Consider the following 19,360-nt stretch of genomic DNA (forward strand, 5'->3'; position numbering starts at 1 on the left):
GCTCGTACCTGTAATCCCAGCACTTTGGGAGGCCAAGGTGGGCAGATCACTTGAGGTCAGGAGTTCAAGATCAGCCTGACCAACATTGTGAAACCCCATCTCTACTAAAAATATGAGAAATTGTCAGGCCTGATAGTTCATACCTGTAATCCCAGCTACTTGGGAGGCTGAAGCAGGAGAATCACTTGAACCCTGGAGGCAGAGGTTACAGTGGGCCAAGATCGCACCATTGCACTCCAGCTTAGGCAACAAGAGAAAAACTCCTCTCAGAGAGAGAGAGAGAGACTGAGAATTACGGGGATGGCCACAACTGTCCGTCATTCACTCATGCATCCTTTCAGGAATGTCTGAGGGCCTACTCTGTACTGAGTGCTGTGCTAAGCTCATAAAGTCTTGTTGTTTGCCTGGAAAGAGCCAACAGCTGGTGAAGAAGACAGACAAGGGCACGTATACTTTGCTGGCATTTGAAAAGCCTTTAGTGAAGGGGCATTGTGAAGCATTAACTTCATAGGTAAAACTGGATGAGGACATTCAGAGCGGAGGAATCTAGAAGTGGAGAACAGCGTGACACAGGCTTTTGCAAACTGTGAGTATCTTGGTATAACTGAAATGAAGGATTGTTATTTATCCCACCAAAACAACAAAGAAAAACCCCCCAAACCCCAACAGCAGGTCTGGATTTAGAACCTCATCAGTGCCTGGTCCTTGAGGGACACTCCCACCTGCTGGAGGGTGGCAGGGAGCAGAGGGAACCTAGCTCCATGTGAGGTTAGAGAGATGGCTGGGCCAGGTTGTGAAGTGCTTGGTGCACTGAGGTGTGGTAACTCAGGCAGTGACCTAGGGCTATATGCCAAGGGCAGTGGAGAGCCAGGTCTTAAATGTGGGTGTGGCCTGATAGGAAGAACGTCATAGAAAGGCCATTCCAGTTGCGAGTGGAGGATGGAAGCAAAGAGACATTGGGGAAGCCAGAGCAATGGTTCAAGGGAGAAGTGGTGAGTGAAGGAGGCAAGTGTGGTGCCCTTTGCATTAAACCTAAGAGCCCAGCAAGCTGGGAAGTGGAATCCCAGCTCTCCAGTGTGAGGCACCCAGGGGTGGACAGCTGGCCCCAGGCACCATTCCAGGAGCAAGCAAGCCTGGGCCAGACAGCTGGGTGCTCCTCTGGGGACCTCCTGCAGGGGTCGGCCTCTTAGAAGCATCGCCTGGAGGCAGGAGCAGAAAGAGTTGGAGTCCAGCAAGGGTGTGGTGCAGCCACGGGACACACGGGGCAGCAAATGGCAGCCACGACGTCCTCCTTGCTCTTGGATGGAGAATAGCTTTTTAGGCTCCATTAAAAGCTCCAGTGGCCAATTATAAAAATAAGCCCTCCTAGAGACAATAGCATAAAGAATTTAGGGCCAATTCTGTGTGTCTCCCTTCCAAAAGGGAGGCTAGGGGACATGAGGGATCTTCATGCAGCAGGGCCACGGCATAGCAGTCAGTAGCTGTGGTGCTTTTTTAATGCCCACTTCTATAGGCACAGTGGGAGGGTCCCCCTCTCCCTCCTTGTCCAGCCCCTCTCTCTTGCCCATCCTTCGCCACCAGCCAGCCATGGGGCTGGCCAAGCTTCTGCAGTTGCTGCCTGCTAGCCATCCTGAGAGCCAGGCCTGGACTTGCCTGTTCCTGTGTGAAAGCTTCCCTGCCCCTACTGTGACCCCACCTGTCCTAGATGAGCCATTTCCTCAGCTTTAGCAATGGCCACACAGCTGACAGGGAGGAGCATTCTCAGCCGAGAGTCCTGGTTCTTTCTGTGATTGGTGCCACAGACTGTGGCCTGGAGCTTGGCCTCAGGAGTGAATGGCTCTTGAGCTTGCTGTCAGCGCCTTTACTTTTATGCCCACAGAACAGTTGATTCCCTTAGGATTTTCTTGCACAAGCCACTCATATAGCAATGAAACTCTGAGCACCCTTGCTGATAAGGAGAAAGTTATCAGAACCAAACAGGAAACCTACAGTGGGGTGAGGGTTCTCTGATCTGCTCTTTACTTCCTCCTGGGGAGGGATGCTGAACTCAGAGATGCACAGCACATGGAACCCAGCCCCACTCCTGGGCCTCAGGGCAGGGCACTGACGGAGTTCAGAGTTCTGACCCAACAGTCTGGTTGTTGAGTCCTGGCTTGAGTCCTGGCTCTGCTCCTGACTAAGCTGGTGACTGGGGGCATGTTCCTAACCCTGTGTGCCTCCATTTTCTTAATGGGGTGATAGATACGACGATCTCATAGGGTGGCATTAAGGGTTATATGAGATAAGTCCCATGAAGTGCTTAGTGCCTGGCTCATGGGAGACACTTGATAATGCCAGACACTTTTATTATATGTTATTATTATCATCTCTCCAAGGCCTAACTCCTGTGCTCCTTTCCCAAGAAGCCATCCTCCGTTTCCAACTGGAAGAAACTTAACCTGTTGCATGCTTTGAGGCATTATTTTTTATTTATGCTTTGTTAGTTTTTTTTTTTTTTTTTTTGAGACAGGGTCTTGCTCTGTCACCCAGGCTGGAGTGCAGTGGCACAACCATAGCTCACTGCAGTCTCGCCTTCCAGGTTCAAGAATTCTCCCACTGAATGTAAAGTAGTTCAACCATTGTGGAAGACAGTGTGGAGATTTCTCAAGGATCTAGAAATAGAAATTCCATTTGACCCAGCAATCTCGTTACTGGGTATATACCCAAAGAACTATAAATTGTTCTACTATAAAGACACATGCACACATATGGTCATTGCAGCCCTGTATACAATAGCAAAGACCTGGAACCAACCCAAATGCCCATAATGATAGACTGGACAAAGAAAATGTGGTACATATACACCATGGAATACTACACAGCCATAAAAAATGATGAGTTCATGTCCTTTGTAGGGACTTGGATGAATCTGGAAACCATCATTCTCAGCAAACTGACCTAAGAACAGAAAGCCAAACACCACATATTCTCACTCGCAGGTGTGTGTTGAACAATGAGAACATATGGACTCGGGGAGAGGAGCATCACACACCGGGGGCAATTGGCATGGGTAGGGGAGAGATGGCGGGGAGTGGGGAGGGAGGGGAGAGTGGGGAGGGATAACGGGGAGAAATGCCAGATATAGTATGTACTTAAAGCAAAATTTAAAAAAAAAAAGAATCCTCCCACCTCAGCCTCTCAAGTATCTGAAACTACAGGTGCACATCAGTATGTCTGGCTGATTTTTCAACTTTTTGTAGAGAGGGGGTCTTGCTGTGCTGCCCAGGCTGAGCTCAAACTTCTGGGCTCAAGTGATCCTCCCACCTCAGCCTCCTAAAGTGCTAGGATTACAGATGTGAGTCACTGTGCCCAGCCTAGGACTTTATTTGCATTTCTCTTAAGGGTCTTGAACCATCTACATCCAAATGTATTATTTGCCTCCTCATCACCTCATCTAGAACATCATTATGGCCCTGACTCTAATTCCTAATAGGTGGAACTTTTCCCCAGGATACTCTGGATTCAGGTGCTTGCCCTGTAGGTATATTGCTACGTTTCTGTACTGTACCTGTTCCCAGAACTGGTTTTGATAAAGGAAGTACAGATTCACCTAAAACCTACAGATGGCCTTTGAGAGCAGGTCGTTATTTACCAAGCAGCAGCCTGGGCAAAGGCATGTAAGATGGGACTGAACTAAGCATTGCTGTGATGGACCCCAGGACTGTGAAGACACCTCTTACAGCCCTAGATTCAAGGCCTTGACCTCTGCCACTGACAGAAAGTCAGAAATCCAGACTTACTTCATTTCTCCCCATGACTGCCCCCACCACGTTTTTGTAATAACAAAATGGGAAGTTCCCTGACTTTTAAAAAACCATCTAATCTTTGCCTTCTAGAAAGTCTAAAATCCTTATTTTCAGGGATTTCACACATATTTGTGAATTTCGCACACATTTACGAAATGTGGGAACCAAAAGTATACATAACACAGCCTCTGCTTTCTGCCCTCAGTCTACCAAGAATCTCTATGTGGCATCACCATATCCAAGACTCTGGCAAGCTTTTGTGCTAAAAGATTTAAAAGTCCCATTTAGCAGTTTGGTCTCACAATAAAGCAAGTGCTTAATCTCTGGTCAAGACCAGGGTCACCTTGCTCAGTTAGATGTGTGGGAAAGTCATCTAGGTAAGTGGCCTAAAATAGAGCAGATCATTTAGTTCTGAGCTGCTGTGTAGCTGCTGAATCCACAAGTCATTTTGCTTATAGCCAAAGGTAATAGTAAGGAATGAACTGGGTAATTTGAAAGAGATAGTGGAATTGCTAATTATAGGAACAGGAGCTAACATTACTTAACACTTATGCAAAGCTCCAGCCTAAGGCCCATGTTCATATTACCTCATTTAATGCTCACATCAATCCAATGAAGTAGGTACTGTGATTTTTCCAACTTTTCAGATGAGGAACCCACGGCTTCCGGAAGTTAAGCAAGTTAGAAGCCATGCCAGGAGAATGCAGCTTGTTGGGCACCAGGGCATCTCCAATCAACCACACATTTGACATATTTACGATAGTAAGAATTTTAAACTCTACTCAGTTCAATGATAAGCACTAAAACGGATAAATTTATTTGCAAAAATACATCTCAGCAAAACAGAATGGCTTGAGACCATTGACCTTTTGCTGCTATTAGAGTCTGAAGATCAAAGCAAGCCTGGGGACACTGAGGCTAGCAGGGCACCAGGCTCTGGTGGTGCAGGCACAGGTCCAGCTTTCAACCTTCAGGCCAGAGAACACCAATTGGCCGCCTGGAGACCGGAGCCATTTTTTGTGTTTATTTGGGCCACACAGTCAGATAAGTTGCCAGTCTTCAAAAATGTGAAGAAGTTACTTTAAAAAGAAGAAGAAGAAGGAGCAGGAGCAGGAGCAGGAGCAGGAGCAGGAAGAAGGAAGGAAGAAGGAAGGAAAGAGGAAGAAGGAAGAAGAAAAGAAAGAAGAAGAAGAGGAAGAAGAAAGGAAGAAAGAAGAAGAGGAAGAAGAAGAAGAAAGAAGAGGAAGAAGGAAGAAGAAAGAATAAGAATAAGAAGGAGCAGGAGGAGGAAGAGGGAGAAGAAGAAGAAGGACGAGGAGGAGGAGGAGAAGGAGAAGAAGAAGAGGAAGAAAGAAAGAAGAAGAAAGAAATCCAGATCTTTGAATTTCTTGTGGAGCTCTGTGGTCTGCATTCCAGGAACACTTGGCAGGGGCTGATGAGTGGGTGCCTTCATTACTAGTGTCAGTGGCCGGGACTCAGAGTTTGAGTTTTACCAATAAGATCTTCCCAATCCTGGAAATGATGAAGTTCATACAATCATCTCTTGGTGAGAGTATAGAGGTGACTCTTTCATGGGTTGAGGAAGAGAAAGTCAGAAGCAGGGTAAACAGTGAGAGGGAAGATGCTGAAAATGGTTCTATGATCTCTCTTTAAGAGGCTTAGTGGTGGTCCTGGCTGAGTCGGGAAACAAGAAGGAGGATTGGATGTGTTGAGGGTGTTGTGTTTCCAGCATCTCTGAGAATTCCCAAAGAGATGTTTTCCACTCCATTGAACACAAGAATCAACCCTCAAAAGATGAAGCCTGGTCTCAAAATTAAGTGCAGGAGTCGCCAGGCTGCTGAAACAATGAACCTGGAAAAGCAAGGAGACCCTGGCAGTGGGACCCTGGAAACAGCATTATCCAAAGGGCAGGTGGAGATGAATCGCCCACAAGAGACCAAGAATAAACCAGGAGTCAGGTTTCACAGAAGAAGAGATCATGGTCTTGGTTCATGGCAGTAAAAAGCTCCAGGAGAATGAAGACTGAAAGATATCTATTGGCTTTAACAATTAGGAGATTCCTGGTGACCTAGACAAGGACAATCCCACAGTGTGGGGAGAGCACCAGTTCCGGCAGACTGAAGAGTGGATACAACCATCTCACTGTGAAATTCAGCAGGACCCCATGAATGACAATCACCATCATTCAGAGACGCACACTGAAACTTGCTGAGGCTGAGAACTCAGCCAGCTTGCTCATGCCAGGAACTTCAGAGCAGGGTCTTAACACCAGGTCTTCAGGCTCCAGAGCCAGAGATCTAGCCAGCCAGCCTGCCTCTTTCTATCTGTTAGACAGATACAACAAAGGTTGGAAATGCAGCGTGTTCTCTGGACATTTCTAAACCCTTAGCGACCATCATCTTTTATGCTCATACTAGGGCGTCTTATGCTTCAGACCCACTGGCTAGAGGTTTTGTTTCAACAGGATGAGGAGTTTAGGAAAGTTTCTTGCAAAAGAGACTAGTTACACGCTTGAATCCTATTTTCTGCTCCTGGACACACAAAAACACTGCACTCCCCAGCCTTACAGCAGTCAGCCTGGAGACATGTGAGTAGGTGCTAGCAAACGGGAGTGATGTGACACTGCTGAGCCTGGTCCTGATCATCCCACGTGCTCCTCCAAGCTTTTTCTCCTAAATGCCCTGAGAAGAGGCAGATGGTGGGGCCACAGACTGAAAGGACCTTGGGTTTCTGCGTCACTGCTGGCAGGAGAACCACCAGGAAAAGCCACCTAGCCAGCATCAGATGTGACATGAGCAAGAAATGAGCTGATTGTATTATGCCACTGAGACTTAAGGGTTTGTGTGTGTTACTTCTACACTGTTGGCCTGCACAGGTGGATGTCACTGGGAAGATCACTGAATCCGGGGCACAGAACAACAGCACAGCAGGCTTGGGCTCCATGCTCATGGGCTAGGGGGAAATGGAAGTGGAAGTTTCAACATTCTCTCTCCCAGCCAGTGAATCCCCTTGATCACATCTGGGGTATGTATTCCATTGCTGAGGCCCCTGGTGCATATAGTTAATGGACCTGCTTGATGAGGCCAGTGTCCTGGTAGCTGTTCACCTACCTGGAGCTTTTCTTATACTTTGATCTGCTCCCAAGCAGTGTGGTTGGAAATTACTGGCTCCCTGGAAGGCATGAGTAGAGGAGAGTTCTCTAGTGTCCAGCCCATTTTGGGATTGTGAGAAACTGTGCTGAACATAAACCTACATCCCTGCACCTGGGGTGTAAAGATACCTAAAGTGTTTGGCTTAGGGTAGAACCAAGACCCAGAAAGGAAGTCTCTGACATGACCCTGGAAGTCTCTGATACCTGCTGTGGCTCATTGGGCAGTTCTGAAGCAGGTGGCTACATCTAACTGCAAGGGAAGCTAAGAAATGTAGCCATTTAACCAGGCACATTGCCCTGAGCAGAGGTGGGAGATTCCTGCCGGAGAAGGGAGGCTGGGAACAGGTGGCAGGCAGCAGCTCTGCCAGCCAGGCTGAATTCCTGTTCAAATGCCTGGTTGCCCCTATTTTGGTTTTATTTTGCTGACCACAGTTTTGGGGATCTTTGGACAAGAAGTTCATGTCCATAGTAAATGAAGAGTAAGGGAGAATTAACGTGCCCCCCAAGAACACATTGGCTTTTATAAATTGATCTTTCTTCTGCCTTACAGATTACCTGCAAAGTATCCTAATAAGTATGATTTTAAAATCCATTAATTTGGCCAGGCACACCTGTAATCCCAGCAACTTGGGAAGCTGAGGTGGGAGGATCACTTGCGCATAGGAGTTTGAGGCTGCAGTGAGCAGCAATCTCACCACTGCACTCCAGCCCAGGTGACAGAGTGAGACCCTGTCTCTAGAAAAAAAAATCCATTTATTAATAAATATTATTAAATATAACCCAATACACAGGTAATTTTATATGTTTATACCATGGACTCATAATTCCCTGCTTTTAGATATCCACTGGTTAATACCATGATAATCCCATGACGCAATAATCCCCTTACCCCTAGAGCCATGATTTATGATAGAAATATGTACTCGCCTATTGGAAGGATTAGTTTGTTGATTGTCAAATGAAGACATCAATATTTCATATTTCTAAACTCAGTTTTTCCCCCTCTTAATTTTTCTGGTGTAGTGCAAATAGGTTTTATAATACTTTTGTGGTTTCCTTTATTAGAAAAACATAGTGATGCGTACTGTTGAGCTAAATGACAATATTACAGGTCATAAAAAAGATTTAGTATTTGAACCTTTGCACTATTCAATCTCCTAAAGCCATTCTCAGCGAGGATCAATTTCAATTATGCTTTCACTGCTTACATAATGGAGGTAGTGGGGGCTGTCTCAAACCCTGACTGGGGAGCAGAGAGGGCGTAGGCCCTGAGGGAAGGCACACCTTTGCCCTGCACTCAGCTCTGGCCTGCAGCTTTGCTTCATCTATGGAGGTGGTTAATTATGGTCCTTCCTTTATGTGACCAGAGTCATTATTGACAGCTGTGTTCCAAATCCAGCTTGCATATTTAATAAGGTGTCCATGGGCAAATGGACATCTTATTACAATTTTAATAAGGGGAATCCTGGGCAAATGGGAAGTCCTGTGGTCTGAGTGTTTGTGTCTCCCCTAAAATTCATATATTGAAATCCTAAGCTCCCAGGTGATGGTATTTGAAGGTGGAGCCTTTGGGAAGTGATTTGGTCATAGTGGCTAGAGATGGAGCCTCATTAATGGGATTAGTGCCCTTGTAAATGATACCCCAGACAGCTGCCTCACCCTGTCTGCCACAGGAGATGACCACACACTGGGTCTGTAGGGCTCCTTGATCTCAGACTTCCCAGCCTCCAGACTGGGAGAAATAAATATCTGTTGTTGAGGCCTCCCAGCCTATGGTATTTTTGTTATAGCAGCTCAAGCTAAGGCAGGTAGCAAAAGGAAAACCAGGCTTTTGTTTAATCAGCAGCAGGGAGTCAGTGTTCCAAGTTTAGTTAAATAACTAAATGCAGAATCTCATTCTCCCATAGGGTACAATCAGCACAAAGCCCAGCTCTTTCCTCTGCCATTGACCTGGAGCTGTCCCGTCTGATTATATGCTGGGAGAGGACAGATTACCCGAACTTGTCAATGATTCACTTAGCATTTCATCTCCCGTGTCCAGGGGACACATTAAAGGCCCTCCATCTGTGCAAATACTCCCCCAGACTTGGCCCCTCCCCTTCCTCATTTTGCTAAGGATGGAAGCCCATTCTGCTTCTAAAGCAAGTTTCCATCATCTTCAAATCATGATATACTTGGAATAGAATCCATACCCTTTTGCCCAGCCCCCCACGTGGAATGTGGTCTCCACCGCCCTTCCTGGGCTGGGCTCAACTGCCACAGTTTCCTCTCAGTTTTCTCAGCACACCTCGATCTTGGCCCCACAGGACCTTTGCATAAGCCCTTTGGTCCACCTGAAACACCTACCCAACTCTGCAGGACTCCCTCCTCCTTCGAAAGTCTCAGTGTGAGTCAGCTTTCCTCCTCAGCAACCAAAGCACCGTCCCTCACACCGCCTTACCCGCCATTGGCTTGCTAGTGTCCTCCTTACCACCCAATTCCATTCTCATATTTTAGGCACATTTGCAAACCAAGGAAGGTGTGGTTCCTAAGAGAGAGACTTTAAATCACAAATATTTATGTTCCTGTTTTTTCTGCCTACAGAGCTGTGACTACATGAGTAGAAGGGGCTCTGAGGTGATGCTTTAAATGCCGCTGACCATTGCTGAGGAGGGAAGCACCCTCTGAGGTCACCACTGATAGAGCTAGGGACAAACGCATCTTAGGAAAGCAGAGAAGCTGGGCCAGGTCAGGCCTGGGAGCCACTGTCCCATGAGGCAGGGGCAACATTCTTCCAGAAAACAATTCCAGTCCTGGGACAGATTTGAAGCTGCAAATTCTATACTGCAGATAGAACTGTGATCATTTTATTCTGAATAACTTAGTGGGTGTCACCATGAGCATAAAAACATTTCACCAAATATACACACACAGTCTTAGGATTGGAGCAGTGTCATTTCCTGGAAGGTTTTCTGGGATAAGCTTCATCTGTAGGTAACCAGAAGTTTACTTGCTGTGGTGAGTTGTTAGCTAAAGCCGGTCATACATCAGGGCCCAGCTACCAGACGGGAGCATCTTGGTTTTGGAGTGTTTGATCCCATACCGCTTTTTGAGACAGTAATCAGTAACAGGAAATTGTCACCGGCTGACTGATAATCCCCCCCACATACAAACACAAATAGCCCAGCCTTCCTGTGTACCCTTGCTTATCACAGCTAGGAAGTACTTTTCATCTCCATTTCATAACTTGATTACTCTGTGCCTCCCCAAACAGAGAATCAGCTTTTTGAAGCCAGAGATTTTGACTGTCGCTCTCATTGTGACCTATCCAGCAACTGCAGCAGTGCCGGCACATAGAAGACTCGAGTTGCATTTGCTGCATGAATAAACGCGTGAACACGTTGGTATAGAAGAACGCCACTTTGATGGGATGCATGACTTTCAAGGTTTTCTTTCTGTTCATGTGACATGAGGTTTGTAATTAAGACACAGATTTAAGCCGGGTGTAGTGGCTCGCGCCCGTAATCCCAGCACTTTGGGAGGCCGAGGTCGGTGGATCACTTGAGGTCAGGAGTTTAAGACCAGCCTGACCAACATAGTGAAACTCCATCTCTACTAAAAATACAAAAGTTAGATGGGCCCAGGTGCATTTCTGTAATCCCAGCTCCTCGGGAAGCTAAGAATCACTTGAACCTGGGAGGTGGAGGTTGCAGTGAGCCGAGATCACATTACTACACTCCAGCCTGGGCAATAGATCAAGACTCCATCTCACACACACACACACACACACACACACACACACACACACACACAGGCACAGACTTAAAGTCCTGATGACCAGAATACAGCTTGGTTTCACTCACTGGAAATTATCTGATCTGCAAGATCCTCGCAACCCCTGAGCATTTTCTACAGGCATGGGAGGACACTGAATCTCTAAAATCACTTGCAAAGTTTTGTTGCAGCAGAGCTGAGAGCTGGGGCCAGCATGCCTGTTGTGTCCCTCCGTAAGGATCCTGACCATGCATTTGAGCACACTCCATGAAGGGGGCAGGTGGCTGGCCGGGCTGCTGTATGTACCAAGCATGTGTTCTAAATTACAGTTCATTTTCCACAGTCCCAGGAAACTCCCTTCACCCAACCATAGTCTGCAGTCTTGATTCATGTTCTTAATTAAAAAATGCTATTGATAACCTTTTGCAATTTCTGCCTCAGTCTCCTAGGAAACGTACAAAACAGAAAATCACATACCTTCAAAGCTCTGGAGCCTTATAAGCAATGATTTCTCATTTCATTCTTTCTCTTAATCAACTGAATTAATTGTATACTCATATTCAATTGGATATGATGACTAGGCAGACTTCAAGTATAACCATCCGTTGCCTTGCTTAATGCCATAATGTTTGGATTTTTTTCAAAGAGAGGAAAAGCTCCCTTGGCTTCTATTACAGCATCCATATTTTGTGCCCATTTTAATTTTTTCTCCTGTCTTTTTTCTCTCTCTTTGAGCAATATCAGTATCATTTCTCTTTGGTAAATTTTAAATCACCATTTAATTTCCAATAGAAAAAATGTTTGAGTTACACCTAAATAATCTCCAACCTCAAACACACTGTGAGCACACCAGCGAGTCCAAACTTTATACCAGAGGACAGATTAGTTCAGAATACCCCCAATTCCCTTTCCCAGGTTCCTGATTAATTGATTTCGGTGACTTTAATTTAGTCACTGTTCAGACAGACCCTCAGTCTGAACTCAGCATGGGCAGGGTAGACAATCAAACTTAAAAATTCAAGTTAAAATTCTCATTTCTGAGCTTATGTTATCTGGATTAATCATCCACAAGGGTCAAGTCAGCTAAGTAACTCTAGTTCAGCTTAATCTCTGTGGAGGCAGAATTAGTCTTTTACACTCAAGTTCCTTGCCCCAGACCCATACATTTCTGTCTCTTTCTCTCTTTGTCTCTCTCTTTCTTCCTTCATTCCTTCCTTTCTTTCTTTCCTTCTCTCACTCTTTCATTTTTTTCTTTTTTGACATGGGGTCTTGCTCTGTTGCCCAGTCTGGTGTGCAGTGGCACAATCTCAGCTCACTGCAACCTCCGCCTCCTGGGTTCAAGCGATTCTCCTGCCTCAGCCTCCCAAGTACCTGAGATTACAGGCACATGTCACCATGACTGGCTAATTTTTGTATTTTTAGTAGAGATGGAGTTTCGCCATGTTGGCCAGGCTGGTCTCAAACTCCTGACCTCAAGTGATCCATCCGCCTCAGCCTCCCAAAGTGCTGGGATTCCAGGTATGAGCCACCATGCCCGGACTGTTTCTTTCTTAACCTCTTACTTTCTCATGTTTGAGTTACCTTGTAGGTTTCCAAGGCAGAGGGGACAAGATGGAAAAGGAGAACACAGAAATCTAGCCTGGAGGAGCTGCTCTGTTCCTGTATTTATCTGTGTAGGTGTGAATGAGAGAGAAAATGACAAGAGAATTGCATTATTTAAAGCTGTTTTTTCCCCTGATCATTTTCTTTTTGGGAAATGATTGCCCAATACTGAAAGGCATGTCCTTCAAAATGTTCGTGTTTCAAATGGCTTCCTAATTACCTAGTGATATGGGGGGTATGTATGGTTATCTGGAGTTACATGCTGGTGGTGTGGGGTGTCCAGGGAGAGGAAAGGAAGAGCAGTCCTGGTGACTCAAACCCTGAGGGATGTGTGGGGGATGGGTAGGAATGTGAACAGACATGCTGGAAGCTGAATCCGCGCAGTGACACCCATGCCTGTAGCCATCTCAGCAGGGGGTTCTTCTAAGAACCAGCTTTGACTAATGATATTTGAATGCTAGTTAGCTTTTTAGCACTCCCATGCCTAAAGCCTCTGAGAGAAGCAAGACTCCCACCCCTGCAAAAAAAAAAAAATATATATCCATGGCTTTTATGCATTCCAACAGATCTCTTAAGGGGCAGATGTCCAGAGAGCCAGGTATGCCAGAGACCTATGGCAGCAGTGCTAAAGGTGCCTGCTTCAGCCTCTCCAGTGCCGGGAGAGACCTCTAGATGGTGCAGGTGAGTTTGCAATGAGGGAAAGCCCCTCCGCACGGGCTGAGTTTCCAAACTTGAAGACGGGACAGGGAGCAGTCAAGGAAGAGTTCCCGGGAAGCCCTTTAAACTGAAAGGAAAGGAAGCGAGGCTGGTGGCAGAGAGGTGTGCCAGGTCCCAGGCAGCCCTGACGGCCTCTGGGGACATAGAGTACCTGTTTCTGAGAGCGCTGCCAGGGTAGCCACCTGTGAAGCCTGTCACCCAGGACTGCTTGGTGCCTGGCTTTCTTCATAGACCCGCCCTCTTCTGGGACTGAAGCTGACCTCCAGCAGGAGCCAGGTAAGCCTTGGTCCTTTCCTCTGGTTTTCTAAACTCTTCAGCCGTGGCTGAGACCGAGGTGTCAGGGGCTGGGAGACAGGCTGGGTGCATTTTTGAAATGCATGTCATTTTTGGGTTGCGTTTGAACAAGCTTTACCGATTGCAGTATGTCTGCCCTACCAGTTCTAAGACCTGAGATTGTTCCTTTGTTTCCAGGAAAACATCAGAAACCCTGTTTTGCTGTTGTTTGCACAATTGGTTAGGGAGCCAAATTCTGTGTGTTTCACAGGCTGTAAGATTTGGGCTACTAAAGCAATGGGTTCCTCCAGGGAGCATGAAAACTATGTTCAGGTTTGTGCTGGCTTACTGGGGAAGGCAGGCGCAGCTGGGACTCTAGCTGGGCTCTGTACCTGCCTCCAACCCGGCATACCCGCTGTGCCTTAAGAGACCTTCCAAGTGAGGTTTCCAATCAAGTCTGAGATCTTCCATACCCTGGCTTCTGTGTTGGTGGGGGAAGCAGGGAGAGGAAGAGAAGGAGGGAGTGGGTACCTATTTGTGATGATTGAGGTTTTTATTTCCAGCCAAGAGGTTCCTCTCAACACTCTGACAGACAGTGGGGCAGTTTGGGCTCCTAGACAGGAGCGGGCTCCGATTCCCAGCCTCCTCCGGCAGCAGCCAAACTTTGAGATGTCAGCTCAGGGAGAAGAGGGTGACTGAACAGGGAGGACAGCAGGCAAGGTCCCCGCTGGGTTTCGCTGCCCATGTTGTGCTGAGTCAGCAGCAAGAGGGACAGTTAAAATCTACAAGCAGGGCAGATGCTGGTCAGTCGGGAATCCCAAACAGCCAGGGGCACATGCATATGAGGAGACTTTCGGAGAGACAGGAGCTCTGCAGTCCTCTTCCCTGGTCCCCAGGCCACTGCTCTGTGACTCTCAAGTGGCATTTTTGCAACACTTTCTAAGCAAGCATGAAACTGTAACAAAGAGGTGAAGAACCATAATAGACTGAAGGAGAAAAGGCATCCAGCCCTCTAAGAATATTTCTTGCCTGGCTTGATACTCTGAGGTTTCTAAGACATAGCCACCTAAAATGTTTAAAGATACATTTTGACAGAGGCTACCAAAAAGAGAGTGACTCTGGTCAAGGTTGGGAAATAAGCATTGGTTCCAGTGATGGTCCACATGTACCCTTCACAGCTGGGAAAGTTTGGGGGTCCTGGTGGTGATCGGAGGGAGTCTCTGCTCTACCCCTCCCCACCCCTAAATGGGCCAGGCTGTGCTGTGGGAGGATTAATTTGTGACAGCACAGTTGGAGGATAATCTTGGAAAGACCGGTCTTTGGGAGGAATAAGTAAACAAAATTTTCCTGAAATGCTTGATTTTCACTCCCTGGCCACTACCTGGTTTCTTGCTTTTGTAAAAGCTGGACTTTCATGTTGTTGGGGATACATGTTTGTGACGTGCGGAAGTGTCAGGGGCTCATCTCTGTTTCTCAGGTGTCGTGGTACCCTCATCCCTAATCCAGTGTCTGCCGTTGGGCGGCAGCCCGGCATTGCTCGGGAGTACAGACAGACCTGTCCTACCCCATCTCCCAGAGCACAAAACCGACTTGCCTCTGTTAAAACGGGAGCCTCTTCTAGTCAAAGTTCCTCAGATCCCATAGGCCCGCAGTCGGAAGCTGGGTTACGTGACTCTCCCTTCTGGGTCCAGGTGAGTGCATTTTGTGGTTTCCAAAGAATAGAATTTATTCCCAAGGAAATGCCCAGGAAGCCAGCTTCAAAGACTCAAGCAAATCTGAAATTCAAATACAAGAGCTCTAAACAGGATGGTGTTTGGCAGACAGCCTTGCTGCTTAAGGGGCTCAGCCTCTCAGCTGGGCTCAGTTTCCCCTCACCCTCCTCCTAGTCTGTCTAGTTGCTGCCTGCATGCCTCAATTATCCTGGATGACACCTGCCTGCTCGTTTCGTTGATACTGTTTGAGGCTCTGCCTAGATATTCTACCCCAATAGTATCATTAATTAACTTACATTAAGCCCACTTAGCACATTAGATCAATTAGGAGACAAAAGCCCCAGCCAGCCCTGCCTGCGAGCATGCCGCCTCCATCTCAATGCCTACAATTCTGTTCTTACTGAATTCGTACATTGCAGGAAGGAATTTTTTTTTAATCTCCAAGGTTACTATTTTCCTAAAAAATAAAGCAAGGAAATATAAGCTGATGCCCAGTCATTTAACCTTTGCTGTACATTTCTATAGCACTTTACAAAGCATTTTCGTGAATGTCTTCTCTATTTTCCCAATAAGAAAATTGAGGCTCAGAGAGGTTCACTAACTTGCCCAAAGTCACACAGCTCAAAATGTTTATAGGAACACAAGACCTGGTCTAGGTTAGCACTCAGAATGCCCAGGCCTTGTGCGGAGCCTATCACTTGTAATCGAAGGGCCTAAGAGGAGAATCTGTGTCCTCTGCCTCCAACACTGGCACATTTGCTCCCACAGGGAGATAGTGCAATGACAACCACCAGGGATTATTAAAATAAGGGTAGAGTGAGCAAACACTCCCCTTCCTGTATCTTAGTTTCCCAGGGTCGTGTCAGCCCCAGACACACATGCTCTGTCCTCAGAGGCGAGGGATCAAAAAGAAACAATCTCAGTTGTGTTCTTTGTGAACCCTCCTGATAAAGGTTTGGTAATACAGGAGATATTAGAGTGTTTGTAGTTGTTATATAGTGAAAAGCTGTCAAATAGTTTTATCCTGTAGGTGGTTCGATCTAAGGTAGTCTAGTAACTAAAACAAAATTTCAAAATGGAATTTGGGGCTCAGGCATCCCAACAGCCCACTGGCCCCGAAGAAAAATGAGCTCGACTGTATTTACTTTTTCATCATTTTCCTTAGAGTGTCATAAAGCATTACTCAAGGATAGCTAACCCACACAGTCAAAGCTAAGGAAAAAGCTTTGCCCTGGCTCTTTCCAGGGATTGATCATTCATTAGGTCATGTATTAAGGGAGCCTACAACCTGAAGTGTCTTCAGTCATAGCACACCCCAAGCACATCATGCACTCCATGAAAATATATCCAATGAATGAATGAATGAATGAATGAGCTCCTTCATCTTTCTTGTCAGAGAAATGTCACCAATTGTTCTAACCACACAGTAGGGAACAAGGGGTTTGCTCAAACATTAGCATACCCTAAGTCAATAAGCGAACAAATCCCATTTGGCAAGGCTACCATCTCTGGGGGCAGAGACACCTGTTATTTCTCAAATGCTAGATGCTTGAGGGTGGCAGCACACTGCTTGGACCCCAGGAAGGAGCAAGCACATGTGGGTGAAGCTGGGGGCCCTGCTCCTTTGCCCAGATCTCCTTGCCCAGGCACACTCTGGAAGTGCCCATCATTTTATACACCTACATACACATGTAACCAACCAGGAGGCCTTTGTTTTCCATTTCTGACAAAATAGAGGACCATGGAAAACAGATGGGCCAAAAGGAGACCCACAGAGGAAGATGCACCTGTGCCAATCGCCCTGGCTGCACCACCCTGAGCTCATGCCAGCTCAACTCACTTCACAGTAAATCAGACCGACTGCTCCAAACATAGCAGGAAGGCACCTCCACTTGTGAGTCGGGATGAAATCAGCAATGAGGGCAATAACAACCACAGTCACGTTACTCTTACTAACAGCCCTCAGGCCCAAGGTGCAGTGCAAAAGCCAAGCTTGTCAGTGGGCTTAAGGCTGACATTGCTAACTGATACCATTCAACGGCTAGATACAGGCAACTAAAAGATGAGCACAAATACTGAAATAAGATACAGTATTAGTCTCCTGAAAACAAAAAAGAGTTGATTCCACCAACAACACCTTAATCCTGAGAGAAAGCGCTTTCTTCGGATAGAAGAAAGATATGCAAAACCAGACTGCAAGAAAAAAATGAGAGGGCATGCACTGTTTTGACGACTCTCCGATCGTTACCAAATCTCTTCTCTTAAAAATTCCATTTGCTGGGCCAGGCACGGTGGCTCACACCTGTAATCCCAGCACTTTGGGAGGCCGAGGCAGGTGGATCACACAAGGCTGAGGTCAGGAATTCGAGACCAGCCTGGCCAACATGGTGAGACTCTGTCTCTACTAATATACAAAAACTAGCTGGATGTGGTAGTGCGCGCTTGTAATCTCAGCTACTCAGGGAAGGCAGGAGAATCACTTGAACCTGGGAGGCGGTGGTTGCAGTGAGCTGAGATCACGCTATTGCACTCCAACCTGGGCAACAGAGTGAGACTCCAACTCAAAAAAAAAAACACAAAACCTTCCATTTGCCATATTTCCAATCCCATATTTGCACGGAATCCTGAATACACAGGAGGAAGCAGGGAGGATTTCAAGTTGACTTTAGCACACATTCATTCATTCAGCAGATGTTTTCTGTGTGTCTGCTACATGCCAGGCACGAGGCTGGGATGTAGTCACACGGTGGTCCCATGGGTGAGGAGAGAGAACATACCTGAACTCACAGAGCTTAGGTTCTGCTGCAAGGAGAGAAGCCATAATGGACAAATCCAGCTCCACGAAAAAAAAAAAATCAGCAAGGCAGGCAGAAAGAAGTGTCCAGGGTGGGAGTGGGAGCTTCTTGGGAAATGAAATAGTCGAGTAAAGACCTAGATGAAGTGAGGAAGTGAACCAGGACACCCACAAGAAAGGACACCCTGGGGTGGGGTCAGCTGGAGACGTCCCCGCACCAGCAGGAAGGCCATGCTGCTGGAGCAGAGGGGAAGGAGGGAAGAACAGGAGGAGAGGAGAACCAGGAGCATGAGCGGGCCATGGCAAGGGAGCTGGGCTCTCATTGAGTGTGAAGGGAAGGCAAATAGAAGTCAAGTCAGGGCAGACGTTCAGCCATGGTGGCTCATGCCCTGTGTTGTTCTGGGACAGTCAGTGCCACATCACCCCATCCCATGCCATGCTTGGTTCTGTATTCTGAGTATCTGCTCCTAAGGAGCTGGATCTCCAGGTAGCCTCTTCCTAGGAGGGCTGGCTTGACTGGGGTGCAGGGCAGGAAGGGCAGGCAACAGCAGGGATGGCAGGAGAGGAATGATCTGTTTCCACCAACACCTGCTCCCTTGGCCATTAACACATGCCAAAGGGATCCATTCTGAGAAAAATTCTAAAGACCCTAACTTGAAACACATGATTACACTTCCAAAAATCTGAAAGTAGATTATCAAGACTCAGTAAGTTGTGTATAGAAAGAACACTTAGCAACAGATATCACCATTGCCCCCCTTGCAGCCCTGCTGGGGCATCCCAAACAGTCTCAGAGCTCCTGGCCAGCTGCACTCGCTTCCTCCTCACTTGGAGAGAGAGACACCTTCCAGCATCAGATGTGAGATGGGGTGGGGATGCAGTGGCTCCCTGAGAGCTCAATTGGCAAAATTGTTGAGGAACAGGTTCAGAGATCATGGATGCCCTGGGCCAACATGCCACAGCTGTTCCTGTTGACTCCCTATGGCCTTTGGAGTTGGGGAGAATCTGGTTTCCCTGACCTGTTGCTCCTGGAGCAACCGGTACCTGGAAAGTTTTATTTCCTTCCTCGTAATTGGACGATGGAGGCCGATTAGGAGGGAAGTCAGCCTGGAGGAAGATACCTGTCTCTAAGAAGCCCAGGACAGTGAAAACATACAGATAAATCATGAGGTGGGGAGCTGGAATGGCAGGATTGTTGACTTGATGTCTGGTTGGGGTCTGGTGAATACAGAAAAGTGCAAGTCCATGGGGAATGCTCCAATGGGATGCAGACGTCTATTAGGTTGGCTGATTTTATTTACCCAGTTAGATGTGGTTTTATGGTTTACTGTTTGGATTGAGGCTCTGTGTCCTTATGTAATAAACATTACCTCTGGCCCAGAAAAATTCTAATCCTTAAAAATACTGAAATGCACTGAGCATCCCTAAAAGGTACTTTAGAGGAGTCCCAAGGTTCATTTTCTTTAAGATTTAGTCCTTAATAAAGACTCAAAATGGCCGTTCCTAAACCCTCCTGCCCATAATGAAGAAGATAAATCAGAGTGTACACTTTGGGGATGTGTTTGTTGACATG

At 46.8% G+C, this 19,360-nt stretch overlaps 1 protein-coding gene across 2 annotated transcripts in view; it reads left to right on the forward strand.

The window, feature by feature from the left end:
* Positions 1-13,009: 13,009 nt before the first annotated feature.
* Positions 13,010-19,360, forward strand: part of EDAR (ectodysplasin A receptor) — an 81,571-nt gene continuing 75,220 nt past the window's right edge. For both annotated transcript variants that reach the window (XM_010333622.2, XM_003922761.3), the window contains exon 1: positions 13,010-13,284. The gene's annotated coding sequence lies outside the window, so the exon portion shown is untranslated. The remainder of the gene's footprint in view (positions 13,285-19,360) is intronic.

Source organism: Saimiri boliviensis, chromosome 1 (genome assembly GCF_048565385.1).
Source record: "Saimiri boliviensis isolate mSaiBol1 chromosome 1, mSaiBol1.pri, whole genome shotgun sequence".
Taxonomy (NCBI): Eukaryota; Metazoa; Chordata; class Mammalia; order Primates; family Cebidae; genus Saimiri; species Saimiri boliviensis.